Raw genomic sequence first — 22,730 nt, 5'->3', positions numbered from 1 at the left:
GACTAAAGGATAGATGTTGTTCTAACAACCAGAAATGCACGCTGTAGTGTACGTGCTCTTACATCTTTGACTGCATTTGCTTTTGGAATGTTATTGAAAGCCTTTGAAATCAGGTGTAATGCACACTTCAGCAGTGCCCTAAAGAGTTGTAGGCCACGCCCCCAATCCCATGACTCCGCGTTGGTGCTGCACCTATCCAAATTGTTGAGAGACACCAGCGGAAGAGCCCATCACATTACTGCATGCAGTAACAGAAATTACTGTATGCAGTAACCCAAGGAATGAAATCAGTCAAATTCGTAATGAGGGCCAGAAAATCTGTACAGGATTCATATCAATCAATAAATCTGACTTTCGGTTTCTTTTCAGGAAGAATGTGTTGTAATTACCATTCAGGCTCCTAGTGTTGGTGGCTCTGATCCAGGTGAGCGCAAAATGTACCCGTCGAGGGAAAGAAGGATCCCCTCCAAATATAATGAGTTTGTTCTTGGTGCTGTAGCACGGTGATCCCAAATACATTGAGTTGTTCTTGGTGCTGTTGCACGTTTTTTCTTCTGACCCTTTCCTTCCCCACTCCTCTTTTATCTATTTATCTTTCTGTATATTGTGTGATATGTGCTGGTGTTTTGTTGAATGTGTAAGGGGGGGGGGGAGTGTTGTAATTAGCTTAAGTATGGTGTGGAATTCCACACTCCATGTTTACACTCTATGTTCTATTGTGGTGTTTTGGAAACAGCAGTTGCTGGGACTCCAAGGGAGCAGGGACGTCGCTTTCTGGCTGGTCAATAAAGCTGCTTATGAACCTACCTTACATCTCCATTTCTACACAATGGTTTGCACCAGAACACATTTTGAAGTGGTTAAATAGAGCACTGTGAAATTGATGTGAGCTGTCACCAAACAGCATTGAAGGATGTATACATTCAGCACATGACAATATTCCTTGAACCTATGATAGATTGTTGATGCTGCAGGAGCGCGCGCGCGTGTGTGTGCGTGCGCGCATATGTTTAACAAACAGAGAATTCTTTCACCAAACTTACATCTTCAAAGTACGGCTGGGTGTGCATAGCAATCTCAAGAGACATTTTCCCCAATTCCCGTCTCTTCATCCGTCCGAGAACCTTGGAAGTAGTTGCTAATGCTTCACAAACCACATCAGGCTCTGCATCAAACAGCGCCTGCAGTACAGAAGGAAGCTGCGCCTTCAGAATCTGTAACTTTTCTGCCTGAAGATACAAAGAACGCGTTTGATAGGTAAGCAATCACATAATAACATATCAGTGACACATATGTAGAAGTTAATGTCCAAACATCGCAAGTGCACACTGCTACCACTGCTTCGCATTTTTCTCAGGTGCACTAGGTGGAACCACACATTTGGATAAATCACAGTGTCCGTAAAATTAAATAAATGACTTATCCTAATTATTATAAATGAAGCTAATTCCCCTTAGGCGTTTAAATGATGAAAACACCTCAAAACTTGAAATCATCATCATAACGCAAATTGCTTCTTCTCATACACCCTTGTGCTCAACTTTGTTCATGCATCATCGAGCTGCATCACATCAGTAGTTGAGATTGTGTATTTAATTTTTGTGAACAATAATATAAACGGGTGACCCACTGTCTTTCTCCCTTAACTATCGGGTCAATGGCTATCAACACAAACACTGAACCCTTCCACAACTCCCGTAGTACACCAAACACATAAAATGTGAGTCGAGGGAATCACAGATTTGACTTGTGCTCTGTCACAAAGTCGAGTGGGATAACCACAGACAGACTCGGAAGAGACAGGTGTATTAGGGTTTTTACAAAACGAGGTACATACACAGTGGACATTTCTGCCAGTGAACCCCAGTGTAATTTTTCGCTCGGATCTTCACTTCAAGGGAAATTTAAGAAAACCAAAATATGTTTGTTTATTTATTTTGTTTGTTTATTTATTTATTGTGCTTAAACATTCTCTGCCTGGAAAGGCCTTTCCGGGGCATCTGTTTCATTTCGCCAGTCACTCAGACTTTTGCGAGTTTAAGTGGCCTCCTTCCTTCTGTTGCTGCTCCACTTCCCCCCCCCTCTAATAGCACCATTCTGCCGCTCTGCTAGTCCATCTCATCACCACCTGCAATTGGCCTAGCTCTCAGAAAAATCGTTGTGGTTTATAAGAGGGCTTTTCCTCATCCCCGGGTACTCCTCTTGCTTAACTCTAGCAAAGTACATATGGTTATATAATCTAGCGGGGATTGGTTAGTTGGCAAAGGTTTACAGCTGAGATTCTTTCCCATTTGTTACTCCATTGGACCCGCCCCTTTCGGCACTGCACTTCTGAGTGAGGCATTGACTATTCCGGCGGACATCTTGAATTGCCACCCTAAGCAGCTCGCAGCGGGGCCGTAGTAGCAGCTCGGGTACTGCTAGTGAGACTGTTTGCTGATGTCATGAGCGGGTCCTTCTTTCTCTCAGCAGGTGAACATACTTCAGATCCTAGATGTTTCACAAGCTTTTTACCCTTACACACGGGATTCAGCTTCTGCAGTCTTTCCCAAGGTTCCTTATGATATTGTGCCTGTATTTCCATTCAGTAGTAGAGGTCTGGTCACAGCCATTTTAGGCATTTTTGTCACACTTACATTGCAACGGTTCAGGAGTCTCTAGGGGTCTGCATATACTAACTAGGGAAACTTTATTGCTCATTGCGACAAGCCCCTGTCAGCTGACTGGGGCTTTCTGTGCTACATCCCCCATGGATTTTTCCCACAATGCCCCAGTCAGCTATCAGGGAGGCCCACAAGAGGATCTACCCCACACCTTCCCAGGCCAACATTGCACAGTTGGGGGTGACCCTCGGCCCCATAGATACCCCACCCTTCCCCCAAAGAGCCAGGCAGCGGTCTTTATCACAGCTCAAACAGAGCGGATCCATCCGTCTATGCCAGCCTTTTCCTGAATTTGACATTTTCATTTTCCTTATGTCCAAAGAAAATCACAAAACCTTTTTCAACAACCACCATTGTCATTGTAAAACAAATGTTCATGCTGCTTGTGCCTGTAGTATCTCCCCACACCATGCTTCGCTTGCCCCTCCCAAAGCACTTCCCTTGATCACTTCAAGCAGCCACCAGGACACAGATTGGCACAGGTCATCAGCATAACACAGTGAACGTGTACAGATGCTTGAGCAGCATGGAGACACAGCAGTAAGCTCCTGCAAGGTGCATTCTGTATGAAGCATCTTTCACGTTTCACGTTTTAGTGATTAGTCTGGTCCTGTCTGCACCCATTTATTTGAGGGAATTTAAGATCACAGTGTCCAATAAAAACCATGAGGGTTGATTCAACAGTACATATCAGCAATACCACTGTCAAACAGGTTTGTAAACTGCTTGTGCCCAATGGAATTCATGAGCCTTGTCTCAACAATATATGCAAGCATTTCCAGCATAAAAAATATTCATTCTATATGTGGCACCAGTTCTGCCACATGGCACTCACCTTGCCTAACTTCCATTACAGTTTGCCTCTCAGCCCAGTATTGCTCCTACTTGACCACTAGTGCTCGATTTCTGCACCCATTTTGCTCTCATTGCCGAGTCCTCCCATATTTCCTTCTCAGTGCTGAACTAGGACCCCATTCAGTCCTCAATGTCTAGTTTGCACCTATTTTCCACCTGAGTGCCCAGTTATGCCCTATTACGCCGTAAATACAGAGTAAGGCTCTAATTTGGCCTGTAGGGCAACATTCTCTGCTCATTAGGCCTTCAGTGCTGAGTCCTATCCAAACAGCCATCAGAGCACATGTAGTAATTATTTCAGAGTGCTACCCCCATTTGCATTTCAGTATCTGTCTCTCTATCTCTCCATCACTGTAAATTTTGTAACATTGTAATTCTCTGTAATACTGTAATTCTATGTAACACTGTAAGCTTTGCTTATTCTCTTCACTGCGCCCGGTTACCCCTGGGTCTGGCGCGCATTACAAATAAATAAACTGAACTAAACTAAACTAGTATTGTTAGGGGTATTATTGGGGTATTTCTTGAGTGCAGACCTACTTCGGGACGCGAAGGAGCACTTTACAATCATAGGGTGTTAAACACAGTCAGGAAAGCAGAGCAAATGGTAGAGGGAGCAATCAGGGGAGGGCGAAGGTGGGCAATTGGCAGCAAGGGGTCTACAAGTAACCATGGGAGGAGAAAGTAGGGAGCAGATCACCAAGTCTCAGGTAAGGTGGGGATTGCAGGATGTGGAGTGCATAGTGCACCTCCAAATTGCCCCTCAGAGCCGAGTTCTAACATACTTTGCCCCTAGTTACCAATTTACTTCATTTTTGCTGTGTTTAGTTTATTTATTTTATTTATTTAAATTTATAAAGTGCACAACGGCCCTTGGGCATTGTGGCGCTGTTACAGTATGCTTCCTTAGTTGCGAGATGGTTGGGTACAGTTATGTACATGATAATGCAGACAGTAATGACAATGACAGTAATTCATAAAGGTTCCCTGGTTACAGTGGAACAAGACAACAAGACGGGTCCCAAAGTTACAGTGGAGCAGGGACAACTAATATAGGCAGTTATTAGTGCTAAATAATTTAAGATTACATAGGAGTGCCGGAGCTGTTTAACATTACAGACGGGTGGTGGTAGTTCTACATAGCACAATTAATTGAAGAGTTTGGTTTTCAGCGCTTTGTGGAAGACTGTATATGATGTTTTATTTCTGAGTGCTGTAGGTAGGGCATTCCAATTTTTGGATGCTAGATATTGGAAAGTGGAGCCTCCTGCTTTAGTTCTTTTGAAGGAGGGGACGTAGATCTGGTTGGAGTGGTGCGTTCTAATGGGTCTGGATGATGTGATGGGGTAATCATTTCAGATAGATAGGGGGGCAGTGCGTGAGAGGCACTTGTGTGTGATGGCCATGGTTTTGAATAGGATGCACTCTCTGACTGGCAGCCAATCCACATCTCTTCACGCCTGAGAGATGTGTTCCCTTTTAGGGATACTCAGTGCTGCCCTGAGGGCGTTGTTTTGCGTGACTTGTAGCCTATTAAGGATTTTAGAGGAGGTTCCCAGGAAATGGGCATTACAGTAGTTGAGTTTGGTGCCGACTGTAGCCCTGGCTATTGCGAGGCAGTTTTGGTTAACAAGTAAGGTTTGACTGCATTGATGATTTCGGTGGTGAGTGCTGCCGAGGAGGCAACGTGTCATGGCCAAGGAAGAGTCAAGTAACACCCCTAGGGTTTTGATTGAAGGTGATACAGTGATAGGCGTGTTGTCAATGTTGAAGGTCCTGTATTGGGGGTCGAGTTTATTGAGCGTCTCTTTAGTGCCTATCAAGAGGATCTCTGTTTTTTCTCCATTGAGACAAAGACCATTTGCTGCCATGCATGTCGTCTGGATGGCTGCGTAAATGCTAGCTAGGGCAGCTGAGTCTTGTTCGTAGGAGCCGGCTAGGGGGGGTAAGACTTGGGTGTAGTTTGTGTACGCTATGCCGCGATTGTCCAGTTCATTGAAGAGTGGTAAGGTGAAAATATTATATAGAGTTGGTGCAGTGCAGGAACCAGGCAGGACTCCACATTGTATGGTAGTGGGTGCTACACAAGAGTATCCGAGAAGACCCTCATAAATCTCCCTTTGAGGAAAGACGAGATCCAAACTATGGCTTCAGGGGAGAAGTGGGCAGCATTTTTTAGTTGTTTACAAAGGGTATCATGGTTAACAAGATCAAATGAGGCCGATAGATCTAGCAGGAGAAGTGCTGGCTTGCCTTTGTCCATAATGTCACCAAGTTGTATCTTGAGATCAAGTAGGGCAGATTCTGTCCCATGGCACGGGCGGAAGCCTGATTGCCTCTTGCCCAGGATGCTGTTAGCTTCCAAAAACTGCTGGATTTGGGTATAAGCAACTTTGTCCAAAATTTTCAGCAGGAATGGGACGGTGGTGATAGGTCTGTAGTTGTTGGCTATCTCAGGGTCTAGTGAGGGTTTTTTTTAGAAGTGGGGGAACCCATGCCTCTTTTAGGCATGCAGGGACTGTGTTAGGGTTGACTGACACATTAACGAAAGTTTTAAGGAATGGGGCTAAGGTGTCTGCACATTCATTGACCAACTTGGCAGGGCAAGCATCGCCTTTGCAATTGGATGGTCTGATTTTCTGTATGATGTCCTGTATGACTTCCTGTGGTACTATGTTTAGATGTTAACAATAAAAAGTCTGAGCCAATGAGTAGGTTGTATGGATTACGAAGAGAACCCACAAATTGTATTCAACAGTTCCTTTCTTTTCTTTTAACTTTTAAGTTTACTGAAAAGGATATGTCTTCTTTCACTGCTGTCACTTCCGGATTTCCTGAAGATAAGAATTTGTTCAATGGAGTTTTGTTTCCTTCATTATTTCTTCCCTGTGTTTTCTTCAAGCTTTGCTTATGTAAGTATTTTCCCTGGGTAACTATATTTAGTCTTGGCTTCAAAATGTCTCTTTAAACTTGTTGGCTTCTACATGCGGTCTGGGTAATTATTTAATATAGTCCTGGCTTTTCCAGCATTTTTTCTAGTGTCCAAAAAGTATCCCTTCTTAATAGTAGGCTAAAGGGCTAAAAAAATAAATAATGGAGGATAGGCGTTCTGACTGATACTGTCTCTGAGTTACAGCTCCTCCAATCACAGCCACTCGCGGACACTTTCGAAAACAGCTTCCCTCAGTATAACGTTGAAAGACTTGCTCTGTTACTATACGATCATCTGGGGTCGTACATAAATTCCATTCACCCGTTGCTGGGGCTACTTGACACGGCACTGTTACACCATCATAGCATTCACCAATTCGTCTTGCAACGACTTATCCCTCCTTTATAATTACGTTATTTATGTGGACATCAATCGGTAGTCCGTCTCGCTTCCACTCTTTCATGACGACGTCGACTCCTCCTCTACGCCGATAGCAATTTCGATCGCTGGCCCCGCTTGCAGACTTACAGCCTTCTTTATGACTGTCGTTGCTTCCTTTGCCCAGACAAGCGACGGCACACTTTGCATGTAAACAAACCTCTTGAGATGGCACAACAACTGGATACGGCACCTCCTCTTCAGCTCTCACATCAGCGACAACGATCGATTTCAAAATCACAAGTAAACACACTTTTCAAGCGCAACGGCGCAACTAATTAACTGATTCAACTTGCCAGCTTCCATCTCTTCATGCGGCTTCTCTGACTAATACGCCCAGCTGCAACTGTCATCCTCTCGCTCCTGCTCTCGAGCCCCCGTCTCCTAGGCAACCAAACAACATAGCAAAAAGGCATTAGAGGAAAGTCCATATAGGCAGGACTTCCTGGTTTATTCCTGTTTAAAGATTATGATGAACATAAGACCGCTAGGCAGGTACCACAACGTCACACCCCCTCTATTAAACCTGTACGTTCGGGAAGGGTTTCTGCCCTGGACAAATAATCAGCTTGTGATAGCAGCTTCCCAGGTCTATGAACAGTTTTAAAGGAGAAGGGCTGGAGGGAAAGAAACCACCTGAGCACTCTCTCGTTTGAGTCTTTGTTACAGGCTAACCAAACTAAAGGTGCATGGTCTGTTATTAGCGTAAACTCTCGGCCCAGTAGGTAATACCAAAGAGCATCAATGGCCCACTTGACGGCCAAACACTCCTTTTCTATGGTCGAGTAACTTAATTCATGAGGTAACAATTTCCGACTGATGAAAAGTATTGGCCTTTCACCTTTCCCCAGGTTCTAGAGAAGGACTGCCCCGAGACCCGTCCCTGAAGCATCAGTTTGAAGAAGAAATGGAGACTTAAAGTCTGGACAGTGTAAAACAGCTCTTTTGGTCAGGGCATTAAAGGCTTTCAGTGTTTCAGCTGTTTTCCAATTCTTCTTATGTACAGTGGGCTTCTTCAGCAGTTCTGTCAGGGGAGTGGCTAAAGTAGTAAAAGGTGGGATAAACCTCCTGTAGTACCCTACAAACCCTAGAAAGGCCCGTACTTGTTTTGGAGTTTCCGGAAACTTTAACTGCTTGATAGCCTTCACTTTCTCCTCTTGGGGTTTAATCATTCCCTGACCCACGTAATATCCCAAATATTCAGTGTAAAATGTTGCTACATGGGTCTTCTTGGGGTTTATGTGTAATCCAGCTCCTTTCAAAGTCTCGCGAGTACCTTCCTTAGATGAACCAGATGTTCTTGCCAGCTGTGACTATAAACAATGATGTCATCAAGATATGCTCCAACATAATTCTCATGACCTTTTATCAGGTAATTCATCAACCTTTGAAACGTTGCAGGCGCCCCGTGTAAACCAAAGGGCAACACCGTAAACTGATATAGGCCGGTAGGAGTAGCGAAGGCCGCCTTTTCCTTATCGGCCGGTGACAATGGTATCTGCCAATAGCCCTTGGTTAAGTCAATGGTGGTCAGGAACTTAGCCTTCCCTAGATTATTCAACAGATCTTCTATCCGTAGCATAGGGTAAGCATCAAATTTATAAATTTCATTCAGCTTCCGGAAATCCATGCAGAACCTCACACTGCCATCTGGCTTTGGGACCAAAACTACTGGCGAACTCCAGTCACTACACAATGGTTAGATGATTCCTAAATCCAACATTTCCTGTACCTCCTGGTTGATGGCCTTTATCTTTGACTCAGGTATCCGGTAAGATCTGAGTCTTACTATAGACCCAGGTTTAGTAGGTATACGATGGCAAGTCAGTTTAGTTCTTCCTGGAAGTGAGGACAATATCTCGGCAAAATCTTGTAAGAGGTTAGACAGTTCAGATTTCTGCACAGCCGTCAACTCGGTGTTGATATTTAAACTCTCCACACCTATTATCTCCTTAACTTGTGGAAAGTGTTCTTCTGGTGGCACCTCGTTAGTAATCATAGCGATGGTTTGTACCGGAGGTATCCACTTTTTAAGTAGATTGACATGATAGGTCTGATAAGGCATTCTACTACCTGGTTGTTTCACCCTATAGGTCAAAGGCCCCAGGACTTCTTGAATTTCAAACGGTCCCTTCCAGCTGGCCAACATCTTATTGTCTGATGTGGGTAGTAACACTGGCACCTGATCCCCTGTTTTAAAAGTGCACAACTGGGTCTTTTGGTTGTAATATCTTTCCTGGTTCATTTGAGTTTGTAGGAGGTTGTCTCTAGCTATAGCCTGTAGCTTCTCGATTCGTTCCTGTAGCTGCGAAGCATATTCTGTTAGAGTCACCTCACAATCTGGTTCCTCCTCCCAATTCTCCTTCAGAACATCTAGTAAAGTTCTTACTGGTCTTCCAAACAGCAACTCGAAAGGCGAGAAACCTGTTGAGGACTGGGGAGTGTTTCTTAGGGTCATTAGTATCCATGGTAACACCCTGTCCCAGTCCCTGTTTTCTGGCGAGGTTGTCTTCCTTAGCATTTGCTTGATAGTTTGATTGTAGCATTCCACTTACCCATCAGTCTGTGGGTGGTAAACTGCTGTCTTTAGATGTTCAATTTTCAGGGTATCACAGACTTGCTTCAAGACATTGGACATAAAGTTTAATCCCCGATCTGTGACAATCTTCCTTGGAATTCCCACTCGTTCAATAAAGGGAATCAATACGTCGCATATCTGTTGCGTATTAGTAGCTTTTAAGGGAAAGGCTTCTGGGTATCGAGTGGCGTAGTCTACAACAACAAGGATGTGTTTATGGTCCCTTCTCGTGGGATCTATGGGGCTGACAATATCGAGACCAATTCGGCTAAAAGGTTCCAGGACAAGTGGCATAGGTTGTAACGGGGCCTTCTTTATATTGGCTCGATTCTTCTTTTGACATTCCTCGCAGGATTGACAAAACCTAACCACTTGTTGGTAAAGCCGTGGCCAGTAGAATCTAGCCAACATTTTTCTAGTAGTCTTTTCCGTTCCGAGATGTCCCCCCCAACTTGCAAGTGGGCGACTTCTAGGACTGTCTGATAATATTTTCTTGGAACCAAAAGTTGCTTCAATTCGTCTCCAGTCCGTGACTTACTCACTCGGTATAACAACCCATTCTCTTTTATGAAATGCGGACCTTGCCCCGTAGGATATTCTAAAGCTTGCTCTTGGGCGTATTGTAGCAACGGATCAAGCTCTTGAGCGGACCTAAAACTATCTCCATCCTCGTCCAACCTCCAGTCCACTGCTACCGGGAACACATTCTTGGCCTTCCATTCCTTTTTTAGGACTCTCTTTATTTTTTTACTCTTACGTGGTTTACAGGACTGGGCGGAGATGTCTTCTTCACGGAAAGATGCCACTTCCCACCAGCTCTTCTCAATTTCATGGATTAATTTAGGAAATTCAGGTACATCGGACCCAATTAATAAGGGCTTTGGTAACCTTGGTAGTACAGCTGCTTTCACACCCAAGGTCTCCCCGCCCAACTTAATCTGTATGTTCTTTGATGGATAAGCCCTTATATCCCCATGGACGCACCAAACCGGAATTTCCCCTGAGGAATAATAACTTTCACCTACCAACTCCGATGTCACCGCAGTCTGTAGGCTTCCTGAATCGACTAGGGCAGTTGTATGTTTTCCATCCAACTCAGCCTCGCAAGTATATAGATACTGCGACTGTCTGCCTGGCACTTGTTCAGAGTATTCACTTTCTTTCATGTAGTCAAAGACCCCCACATCCATTGGTTCCGTTTCCGGTTTCTTTGGGCAAAATCTGGCAAGGTGGCCCCAGTCTCCGCAGTCAAAACATTGAGGACCTCGAACTGTAGCGGTAGATGGACGATAATTGATAGGGCTCTCACTGTTAGGTCTGGACCGTAGGACTTCCCCTTCAGGTTTTCTCAACATTGAGTGAGGCCATCTGGATTGCGGCACAGTTTTATGTATTGGTGTATGTGGTTTATACCCTGTGGAATACGACATCATCCGGCCCTGTCCTGCCTTCTGATAAGCTGAGGCTACCTCTACGGCTTCCGGTAGAGACCGTCGATGATGTTGCATGACCCATCTCTGTACCGGGCCAGGAAGGGCCTCGTTGAACTGCTCCAAGATCACTTTCTCTGTTATTTCATTTGGGGATGACACACTAGGTTGTAGCCATTTCTCTGCCAGTTCCTTTACCCTATAGAATATTGTCTCAGAGTTTCCTCTCCAACCAATTTGACTTCTCTGAACTTAATTTGGTACGTTTCCTCATCGCGTCCCATTCTCTCCAGCACCACTTTCTTCATATCTCCATATGTGGTGTCTCCTGCTGGGTTTGCGGCCTGATAAACTGACTGCATTTCTCCGGTCATCAATGGCACGATGGAATGGCACCATCTCTCGGCTGGCCACTGAGCGTTTCGAGCTACCCTCTTGAAGTTTACAAAAAAATGTGCGGGATCTTCCCCCGCCGAGTATTTTTGCAACACTGAAGTAGGGACTTGAGGGTTGTTCCTGGTATTAGTAACTTCTAGTAATTGGGCCAGTTACATTTGTAAGGCTTGCTTAAATGCCAGTCTGTCTGCTTGGGCCTGTTGGTTCTGCATTAGCAAAGCTTGCTGTAGCAGTTGTTGTCCCTCACTTAGGGTCTTGATAAGGTCCTCCATGACGTTCTCACTATCCCACTTCTGACACCAAAATGTGGTACTATGTTTAGATGTTAATAATAAAAAGTCTGAGCCAATGAGTAGGTTGTATGGATTACGAAGAGAACCCACAAATTTTATTCAACGGTTCCTTTCTTTTCTTTTAACTTTTAAGTTTACTGAAAAGGATATGTCTTCTTTCACTGCTGTCACTTCCGGATTTCCTGAAGGTAAGGATTTGTTCAATGGAGTTTTGTTTCCTTCTTTCTTCCTTCCCTGTTTTTTCTTCAAGCTTTGCTTATGTAAGTCTTTTCCCTGGGTAACTATATTTAGTCTTGGCTTCAAAATGTCTCTTTAAACTTGTTGGCTTCTACATGCGATCTGGGTAATTATTTAATATAGTCCTGGCTTTTCCAGCATTTTCTCTAGTGTCCAAAAAGTAGCCCTTCTTAATAGTAGGCTAAAGGGCTAAAAAAATAAAATAATGGAGGATAGGCGTTCTGACTAATACTGTCTCTTAGTTACAGATCCTCCAATCACAGCCACTCGCGGACACTTCCGAAAACAGCTTCCTTCAGTATAACGTTGAAAGACTTGCTCTGTTACTATACGATCATCTGGGGTCGCACATAAATTCCATTCACCCGTTGCTGGGCCTACTTGACACGGCACTGTTACACCAGCATAGCATTCACCAATTCGTCTTGCAACGACTTATCCCTCCTTTATAATTACGTTATTTATGTGGACATCAATCGGTAGTCCGTCCCGCTTCCACTCTTTCAATTACGGAGCTCTTATATGACGACGTCGACTCCTCCTCTCCGCCGCTAGCGATTTCAATCGCTGGCCCCGCTTCCAGACTTGCAGCCTTCTTTACGACTGTCGTTGCTTCCTTTGCCCAGACAAGCGACGGCACACTTCGCATGTAAACAAACCTCTTGAGATGGCACATCAACTGGATACGGCACCTCCTCTTCAGCTCTCACATCAGCGACAATGATCGCTTTCAAAATCACAAGTAAACACACTTTTCAAGCGCAACGGCGCAACTAATTAACTGATTCAACTTGCCAGCTTCCATCTCTTCATGCGGCTTCTCTGACTAATACCCCCAGCTGCAACTGTTATCCTCTCGCTCCTGCTCTCGAGCCCCCGTCTCCTAGGCAACCAAACAACATAGCAAAAAGGCATTAGAGGAAAGTCCATACAGGCAGGACTTCCTGGTTTATTCCTGTTTAAAGATTATGATGAACATAAGACCGCTAGGCAGGTACCACAACGTCACACTTCCCTAAACAAGAAGAGTGTTTTTTCTTTCATGCCCTTGATAGTCAAATAAGACGCTGCCATGTTGTATTTGGAGAGGTCCTTTTTAGTTCTGCCCAATTTGCTCCTTAGAGACTAGTTTTGCCTCCAGGTTTCCCCCAGGGCAGTGGGTTGCCCTGATATGCCCCTCAGTGCCATGTTATGCCCCATTTTCCCCTCACAATGCCCCATTTACCCCCAGTGCCATGTACTGCCCTATTTGCCTCTGATTGTCCAATTCTGCTGCATTTGCTCCTTAGTACTTAGTTATATTCCCACTGTGGCCTTCCATACAAAGTTCTGCCTCAGTCTACACCTCAGTGCTTTGTGCTCCTATGTACCCTGTTCTTCCCCCAGTTGCTATTAGGGCCCACTTCTGACCCCATTTAGCCATCAGTGCTGAGTTCTGCCCTTGTTTGCCCTTCTGAGATGAATGTGGCCTCATTTATCCTCCCCCAGTGCAGAGAATTGTACCCATTTCTACCCCAATGTGGTGCACAGTCTCTAGTTCTTGCCCCATTTGGTCCTCGGTGATGGGTTGTGCCCTATGTGCCCCTTAGTTCTGAGTTCTGCCCTAAGTGGCCCTCAGTTTGGAGTCCTGTCTCCATTTGCCTCTCGATGTCCATTATGCTCCATCTCCTCCTCAGCACCCAATTCTGCCCCCAATGAGCGTTTAGTGCGGAGTTCTCATCTCATTTGGCCGACGGCACAGCGTTTCTCTCCATTAGCCCCTCAATGCTAATTACACCCTCATTTGCCTCTAATGGTATGTTCTGCCCTCATGTGTCCCTCAATAATCAGTTCTGCTCTCATTTGGCCAACCGTGCACAGTTCTGCGCCGTGTGCCTTGAAATTCAGGCTTCTGACACCATTTTCCCTGAAGTGCCAAGTATAGCTCTCACAGTCACAAACGTTGAATATTTCCACACCACACACTAACACCAACACAAATACGTATGTGCACACACACACATGCACAGACACATTTATTTTTAAACTTTCCTTTTTCTGCTCAGACTCGCAGCTCTTCTCTTGCCTTCCCACTACTAAAACTCCAGGCCTGAGAAAACAGAACGCAGTGGGAAGTTGATTGGCAACGTTCCTTCCTGAGTCCCGCCTATGCAGGTGCCAGAGGAGGCAATGAGACCTTAGAATTTAACCCCAGCATGTGCTCTTCTGAGCCCATGCTGGAGCTCCAAACATGAAGCCTTAAGGCCCTCCAGCAGGCAGGATTCAGAGGCTCAACCTTGTCCTCCAGACAGAGTCAGTGACGCCTGCAGGCTCCTGTGTGGAATGACACTTACCGCAAATAGGGCCTTTATCCCCACAGGGCAAAGTGGCGCAGTTATGCAAAGCAAGCTCCCTTTCATGTTTACTGACAGCGAATGCTGCATATGACACATGCATGGACTGTGCACAATAGAGCGACACCTCCGAGATCCAACATGCATGGATGACCACTACTTGTGTCCATGCCCTATGGACACTTCACACGGGCGCACTGCCCATGACTGGTGTGTCATAGACAATGCACTGAGTATAGCGCCCTTACGTGCAGTGTCTGTGGTGGCCATTTCTTAGGCACAGTGATCGTGTTTCCCATGCTTGCTGGGCTTGGCCTGCGGCCATGCATTTTGGGCACTCCTCATACCTGTAAACATACCTTCAGCACATTGATCCTTTCTGCAGTGTTTTTAGGGCATGGCTGTGGGTACTGTACACAGGGCTTATACTTTGCCAGGCAACAGGCATAGTGACCCTACCTGTGTTTGTGTTATGTTTCCCATAACTCCCAAACATTGTGGATACAACACAGAACCTTTGTGGGAAGAACAGGGCAACTCACCCCGGATATAACAGTAGTGATGAAGCATATTCCAATAATCAAGATTATTGAACCGTGAATAATGCACTGGAATGCATTATATGTTTAACCATTATTTTTTTACACAGCTTCAGCAATATCTAATCCACATATTAATCTTGAAATAATTATTATATTGGATACACCCGTGTTATCTAAGATGGCCACCAGATAGGATGCCTCTAATGGGGGCTCACCTGTAAATGTACCTTCTAGGCTGTCCTATGCCATCTGCTCAAAAATATCTGCGAATTTGAGAAGAATAAACCTAATTCTTCCTGATAAACGTTTTTTAGGATACTAGTAGGGTAAGGCGATGGCGAGATACTGAGCCACGTGGCCGAACCACAAGAGGTCAGATGCGGATTGTATGGTGCAGCATGTGTCCAACAGGTATGACTTGGTGCACGTATAGTGCAAGAAACATGTGACGGACAAGTGGCTGAGTTTTTAGTTTGGAGCTTTGGCTTTGCTTCCACCAAGGGAGGTCTCTCAGAGCGTCGAAAGTGGAACCAGCTTGGAGGAAGTGCTGTATAATTAAAGTGGGTTGATGGAAGTTTGAGACCTGCCTTCTTGAGAGTGGCAAAGCCTACCTCCGATTGGCAGAAGCCTTGATGGTTGCAGCTTTGGTTTACCTCTATGTGAAGGGAGAGGGGATGAACTCAGGGTTTTGGATATACTGTTCTCATAATAGGTCTCTTCTGGGAAGAGGGTTACTGGTCCTTTCCTCCCCCACATCCTCAGGCCATGTTTACTGGGAAAGGCCGCCCACTCCAGTGCACGGGTGGGTCTCTGTTCAGGCAGCACCCCGGTCAGCAACTCCATCTCATAGATGTCCCAATCTTTCAAAGCCCATTGCCTCTTACTAGGGAGCAGAGCCCTCTTCCATCCCCCGGGCAAGTATGCGTGTGCCGCAAGCAGGAGGAGGTGAATCATATGTGGCAATCACCTACACTCCCCCTGTTGCCCTTCTAAACCAAACAGCATGAGCCAAGGGTTGAGGTGTCTTTCTGTGCCACCCAAGGACATTATCCACCCCACAAACCCCTTCCAAAAACCCAGTACCTCTGCACAGCCCCACTACATATGCCAATAGTCCACCCTTTGGCCACATCTTCTCCAACATCTGGGGGATACCCCAGCAGATATCTTATACAACCTCACCAGATGCCAGTACCATCTGTATAACAACCTAATACCGTTCATTTTATATTGGCATGCAATTTATGTTCTATGAGGGCCTCATTACACGGATGGCGGTAAGGAATTACCGGTACCGGTAAAATACCGGTAAATCCTTACCGCCTTACTACGAGGTCCCTTTGCGGGTTGGGGGATTTAACGCCTGCTTTTTGCAGGCGTTAAAAACCAACCCGCAAATGGAGCCAGGGAGCTAATTACGGTACCGCAATTTGCGGTACCGTAATTAGCGCCTTCCCCATTCCCATTGAGCCCTATGGGGCAAAAATGGGAATGGGGAAGGGCAATGGTGGAAGGGGGAATTACCGCCCCGCCAACCTTGGAATGGGGTGGTAATTCCCCTTTCCACCAAGGCGGTGCCGGTATTTTACCGGCATGAACCATGGCGCTAATAGCGCCATGGTTCTCCGCCATCCGTGTAATGAGGCCCTATGTGCGTTCTTACACAACATTGTTCACTGCTTCGTGCTCATGACACTCCCCATATCCTTTTCCCACCTCCTAGTATATATTTCTATGTCACCTCACTGAGCCACTAACAGGGCTCGGTACAACCTGGAGACTAAGCCCTTCGTAGATGTGTCCATGCTCAATATCACCTTGGTGGCTGTTAACTCCCTCTGCAGAACCTCCTTCCAATCTGGTACCATCAGTGTACCCTTGAATTGGAGGTATTTAAACACTGATGAGGCCACCACACCTAGGCCCTTCTCCAGCTCAGGCAAGCCCAAAAACTCATCCACTTTCACCACTTGCCCCACTCTTTCTAACCCAGCCTCAAACCAATCTTGAAACAGGGCATGATCTGGAATATTGTCTAGGTTGGCGGCACCCATATATTGCTCAGTGGGGACAGCAATGTTGTAAAACCTGCCATTTCCCTTTTCATCATCCACAGTGCCAACAGCGGGCCCAGGACACAATGCCCATTTACTGCCTGTGGAGTCACGTTCTGGGGCACCCACAGCCATTCTCGCATTGTGACAGGCCTAAACCTATGGTTCTCTACGCGCTCCCACTGTTTCTGCGCATTCATTCGCAGGTGCAGGACCAGGGACCAGAATTGTGCAGCCCTATAATGCAGGCGCATGTCCGGTAACACCCCCCCTTCTTCTTCTTATGAATTAGTATCCTTTGCTTCTGCCCCTGTCATATACATTTTTCGAGCTGGCGCTTTATCTCGGTAAAATATAGCACTTTGGGAAGAAATAGCATTATGACAGATTTCAATCTGCCCATCCATGAGAGAGCGACCCTAGAGCACCTCTCCAAATCCTCAAAGACCGTACCCAACAAAGGGGAAGTTGATCGTATACAAATCACTAAGATCTTGCGGCATCCGTATTCCCAAGTACTTTATGCTATACTGCTCAATCGGGATACCAAAGTCACTCCAGTCTTCACCCTTGTCTGCTGTATCGTGGCCTATAGGGAAGAGGACGGATTTACCCATGTTTACCTTGAACCCCGATACCTGCCCATAATCAATTAACACCCGAAACATCTCCCAGACTGATGTGGACACGTTTGGGAGATGAAGAAGAATGTCATCCGCATAGAGACTATGGGCTTGATTACGAGTTGTGCGGTAGCCCTTAAATGCGGAGGTAACACTGTTACCGCTGCATTTAAGGATCTGCCCAATCTCAATTGTGGCATGTTTATCCCCAGCTCAGAGCTAAACATGCAGGAATAATGCCAATGTTCAGTGCAATTACTGTCGGCGGTATTACTGCATGGTAATTGCACTGAAAATTCCCCATTGGGTCCAATGGGAACTAACAGTTTGCGCCCAACCAGTGATCCGGCGGTAATACGCCGGTGGGCGCTAACGCCAATAAAGTTGGCCGGTATCCCAGGTGGGATACCGGCCAACTTGTGATCAGGTCCTAAGCCTAGACTCCCGTTGCCCCCACTGTAATGCCAGATATCTGCTCGTCCTGTCTTATCGTTATGGCGAGCGGTTCTATGGAGAGTGCGAAAACAAGGGGGGGTAGGGGGCACCCCTGTCTCGTACCCCTACTTAGACGAAAGGCTTGCGATATCTTCCCATTAACCACAACCTGTGCATTCGGTGTAGCGTATGCTGCGCCAATCACATGCTGCATTCGTGCCCCAAGCCCAATCTTGCTGAGCACAGCAAAGAGGAACCCACACACGACACAATCGTAGGCCTTCTCGGCATCAAGCCTGAGCAGAGCAAAACCGTCTGAATCCATGGAGACGTATTCCATGAGATCTAATGTTTCCGTATTGCATCCGTACCTTGTCGTCCCACAATAAAGCCCACCTGGTCTGAGTGTATCAACCGTGGCATGATGTGATATGATATGATAAGTCATTTTTAACCCGCCTGTACGCAAGTGTTTCTAGGGACGACAAGACAAGGAAGGGGAGGACAAAGGGGAACAAAACAAACAATCTTACTAGGCCTTGTGTCATTCAGAATGTGAAAGTGCAAGGGGAAGGGAGAGGAGAAGTGGCAGGGGGAGGGAAGGGGAGAGTGCAATAAGCAAATCTCAAGTAAGTGCCACTGGGGTGGCTGGCTCTAGGTAAGTGCAAGGAAGCAGGGGACTGTAGGGTTGCAGATACAGTGTCTAGTGCGTTGTAGGGCCGCAGGCAGTGCATGGGGCTACTGGTCGTGAAGGAGCCTGGTCCCCATAAGGTTCAGACAGAGGCCAGTTAACCCATAAGGTTCAGCGGGAGGTCAGGTAACCTGTTAGTGCAGGAGACAAGAACATCAGCAGGGAAGCGTGAGAGAGAAAGCAGAAGCGAAAAGGAAGGTCTTGAGTTGCTTCCGGAACTTGAGGTGGTCCTGCTCAAGTTTGAGAGAGGCTGTTCCAGAGAGAGGCACCAGCCGAGGAGAGAGATCTATCCCCAACTCTTTGGCTAGAGAAGCGTCTGACCCTCAGAGAGTTGGAGGTGCCCTCCAGCCGGGAGGCCAAAATGCGTGTGGATATTTTTTCGTCAACCTTGAGTAACGAGATCGGACGATAGGAGGGGCGGTATACTGGGTACCTCCCCTCTTTGGATACCACCGTTATCCACGCATTACAAATGGGAATGTCCATCTGTACCTAATCCCTTTGTCATTTAGCCACTTTGTGAGTGGATTGACAATCCCATCTCCAGGACAGCGTTAGATTCGTTAGATTGGACAGGTCTTGGTAGACAGTTATGTGGCAGCCCTCATACTGCAGGTCTTGCCATGAGCGATCCCTTGCAAGCACTTTGGCTTTATCCTTGTACCTAGAGAATCTGGCAACGATGAGCGAGGTCCATTTCCATTTGGCAAACCGCCTCGATGTGCTCTCTCCATTTGCACCTCTTTGCCCACTTCCACCTCGAACAGCAGGTTGACATGCCTTGCACTTTACGCTCCACTTGTGAGGGGGTCTCACCGTCCGCTTCCTTCAAACCCAGTATGCGGATGTTGTTCATTCTCTCTCCGTTTTCAAGGTCATCCATTTTTAGGGTTACTTCCTCCTCACCAGCTCTAGTTCCGTCATTTGGGCGCCTAGGCGCATCTCAACCATATCAGCATTGAGCTGGTTACTTTCTAGGCTATATATCTTGCTTTCCACTGTGCCCAGCAGTCCCGTAAGATCTGCCTGGGATTCTTGTAATTCTCATCAGAGCGCTTTCATTTCTGCAAAAATGCTCCCAATCTCCTCCTTCATGGCAAAGTTCGACACATCCACTCCAGCCATCAACCGCCCCCGTGACTTTCCTCCTGCAGCACCATCGGGCCGCCCTGTTTGCGTTTCTCTTGGCGTCATCATCTTAAAACATCCTTGTGTTTCCTACCAACGTGGCCCAGGGACCTCCCATTAGGGGCCCCTCTTTTAGGGTCACCCAAAAAGGCCTCTAGGGACTTTGCCCTCTGGTCCTCCATGCCATGGTGTCCTGATCTTACTCGCCTCTGCGCTCCTCACCTCTGCACCTACATCCCTCCACCTTCTCCCACCTCTGGGGCAACAATCGTCATTCCATAGAGACCACCACAGTATGCTGGTGGCCCACCTGTAATCACATCCACTGCGGGCACCACTTGGTGCACTGTGGTAGGAGTCAATCCCTGTATACACTGGTCTGGGTTTGTTGGCGTTCAGGGCCCTTCCTGTCCTCTTTCCTTATATGGGACTGGGCCTGATCCCTGAGAAGCCTGCTGCAGCACCAGCAGGCAGCGCTTGCCCCTAGTCAAGGCAGGGGTGGTGTGTAACCAGGCCTCCAATGTCCATCCATGGTCAGTAGGTCAGTCCCCACTCACTATTCCACTACCCCCTATGTGTGGCTCCTCCAGTGCGGCGGCTGGACGCAGGGTGGACTCCTCTGCCACACTCAATGTCAAACACTCCCTGCCGGGCCCAGGGGCTGCCTCTTTTTCACTCTCTATGCCCCACTGATGGAACATGGGATGCCTACGGAGGCTGTGCAGTGCCAAGCCCTTCAGCTGGAGTGGGACCTGCTGCACCGCCTAAAGGCTCCCACGATGCAGGGAACCTCTCGAGACCCGCCCTGTGTGCGCGCGGCTTTCCCGGGACATGTCCAGAGTCCTGCAGCACCTGCCGGGGAAGTGCCCCTGTCACAGCACTTCGTTTTGGCTCAGCAAGGGCCTACCAGATGTAAATATCTTGGTGCTCCTGCACTTGCCTGCCGCCGTATCTCGCCGGGGGCTTGGTACCCCTTCGGATGCAGGCTGTGACCCGTGCCGGGTACGCCTGGTTCTGCCTTCCTCCTCACATAAATGTAGGGTGAGGCAGGAGCCGCAAGTTAGGTGGCCATGTTTCTCTGCACCCCCTGGTGGTCTCTCGGTTTTTTGTTTGTGCCTTGCTCCTATAGGTTTGTGTTGCAATCTAAGGCTGCACCAGAGTTGTGTGCAGGGGATCAAATATGAGGATCCCCTGGAGAAAATATGGGTCTCCTCCTGAGTACATAGTGCATGGATGATTTAGATGTATAATCATGCAAGAGCCTAGGCAAGCTAGGCCGCAAGACGACAATAAAAATCACTCAAACAAAGCAAGCAAGCACAGTTCACTGCTTATTTGCTATATTTTCATAGTTGGTTTATCTAGTTATTTTATTCCAACTGCTATTTTTATCTATTTCCCTTAGAGTCTATCACCTCTAGCAATCCTCTGGTTCCTTCATTTACTGCATTCCTTGGGAAACATGCACCCCTAGCTAGTTCCCTCTTTTTCATAAGCTTCTTTTGTCCTTTAATGAATACTTCCAACATGCCTCACACTCCTCCTCCCATGTGTTTTTTTGGATGCTTTGTGGCTTGACACTGCAGGAAATAGTACCTTGTTGTATGGGGAATATCACTTGATGGCCCACTTGTATCTACAATTCCCAAAGGGGCAGGGATCACACTGATATTGACCCTGCATGTGGTTGGGTGGATAAGGTTTTCTTCTAATCGTGGGCACATCTTGGGATGGAATTTGGGTGTTGGTTCACATGCTGTGGAGGGGTATATGTTTCTCGGCTTGGTTGAAATATTACCAATGACTGCACACTTCTATTATTATTCTTGCCAGGGGACACAGAAAGATTTCCAGTACTATCTCTGTTTAAGTCTCTCCTAAGTAAGAATCACCAGGTCACTTGAAGCTGCATCTGTAGTAAGACCAGCGCAAATTCATCCTAAACAGAAAGGCCACCTCACATCAAGAGGATAGCCTTTACCATGTTCCTTTTATCATCTCAGCCACACACCTCTATAAGCAATGAAACATGCACCACAATTGATCAAATCACCTGTATGACTGCCAATCTGCAAGGATAACTCGAGCTTCTCTGCTATGTCAGCCCACAAAAGTGGGGAACATATATATTACCGAACATTTCCCTTTTTTTCAAAAAAACTACTGTAATTGCTGCCCCAACTGTATCATAATTTAATCTGTGCTATTTTTCTATTTCTACCTAACTTTTTAGAAGATCTTTAAATTGTTACTCATACTGAGATATATTAGAACACATTTAAAACTCTGGTGGCCATGCACCCGAGGGCATGCATGCACCGAATTTACCTTCCATATGCACAGATAGAGGTTAATTTAGCATGTAATTTGGGTCTGTTATTCATCTTGCATAAGCAGTATGAGCTGAGTTCTCAGGGCACGAACAACAGCTCACCCCATGTACAACAAAGTCAACACCCTAGACTTATTATTTGCATCAACTCCCCTCATAACCTGTACAGACCCTATTGCACTCAACTGATCTGTTGACAACGCCATCCGACTGTCGAGCACCCACTCGACCATAGTCCAAAAAGGTCTGGCTTCACGCCCACTCACTCAGCGAAGCTCATTCAAAACCTTGCCGGTTAATGATCTAGAAGCAAACTTTGCAGAATTCCCCACTGCAGGGAATACCTCAGGCCTCCTAGAGTTAGTCAACAACTCCACTTTAAAACTGGTGGACACTCATGTCCCCTTAAAAACTAGCCATGCTAAGATGAAACCATCAGTCTCTTGGTACACCGCCAAGCTTGCCTCCAACAAATGGTGATTCAGAGCCTTAGAGAAATTGTGGTGCAAAAACCATAACCTTTGGAGAGCTCACTAGCTTCAAATCTCTCTGCGCCAACCATAGGATTCTGGTTACATATGGCAAAGCTGCTTACTACTCTGCCACCATTGCTGTAGACTCTACCAGTAGCAAATCCCTCTTTGAAGCAGTATTATATTGTATTTTATTTATAACGTGCAACCTTCAGGCCCTGGGGCATCAGGGCGCAATTTGTGCAAAGTTACATACAGAGCATATATACATACATATCAAATATAGATAGTAAAAAA

The 22,730-nt window shown here is 46.4% G+C and overlaps 1 long non-coding RNA gene across 1 annotated transcript in view; it reads right to left on the bottom strand.

The window, feature by feature from the left end:
* Positions 1–1,056: 1,056 nt before the first annotated feature.
* Positions 1,057–22,730, bottom strand: part of LOC138569007 (uncharacterized) — a 112,988-nt gene continuing 91,314 nt past the window's right edge. Inside the window, exon 3 of the long non-coding RNA XR_011303054.1 lies at positions 1,057–1,229. This is a non-coding gene — a long non-coding RNA (uncharacterized lncRNA). The remainder of the gene's footprint in view (positions 1,230–22,730) is intronic.

The sequence above is a fragment of the Ambystoma mexicanum genome, chromosome 2q (assembly GCF_040938575.1).
Source record: "Ambystoma mexicanum isolate Mex_15411 chromosome 2q, UKY_AmexF1_1, whole genome shotgun sequence".
Classification (NCBI taxonomy): Eukaryota; Metazoa; Chordata; class Amphibia; order Caudata; family Ambystomatidae; genus Ambystoma; species Ambystoma mexicanum.
Note: the sequence above shows the minus strand (reverse complement) of the source record. Positions and strands in the feature narration are given on the sequence as shown.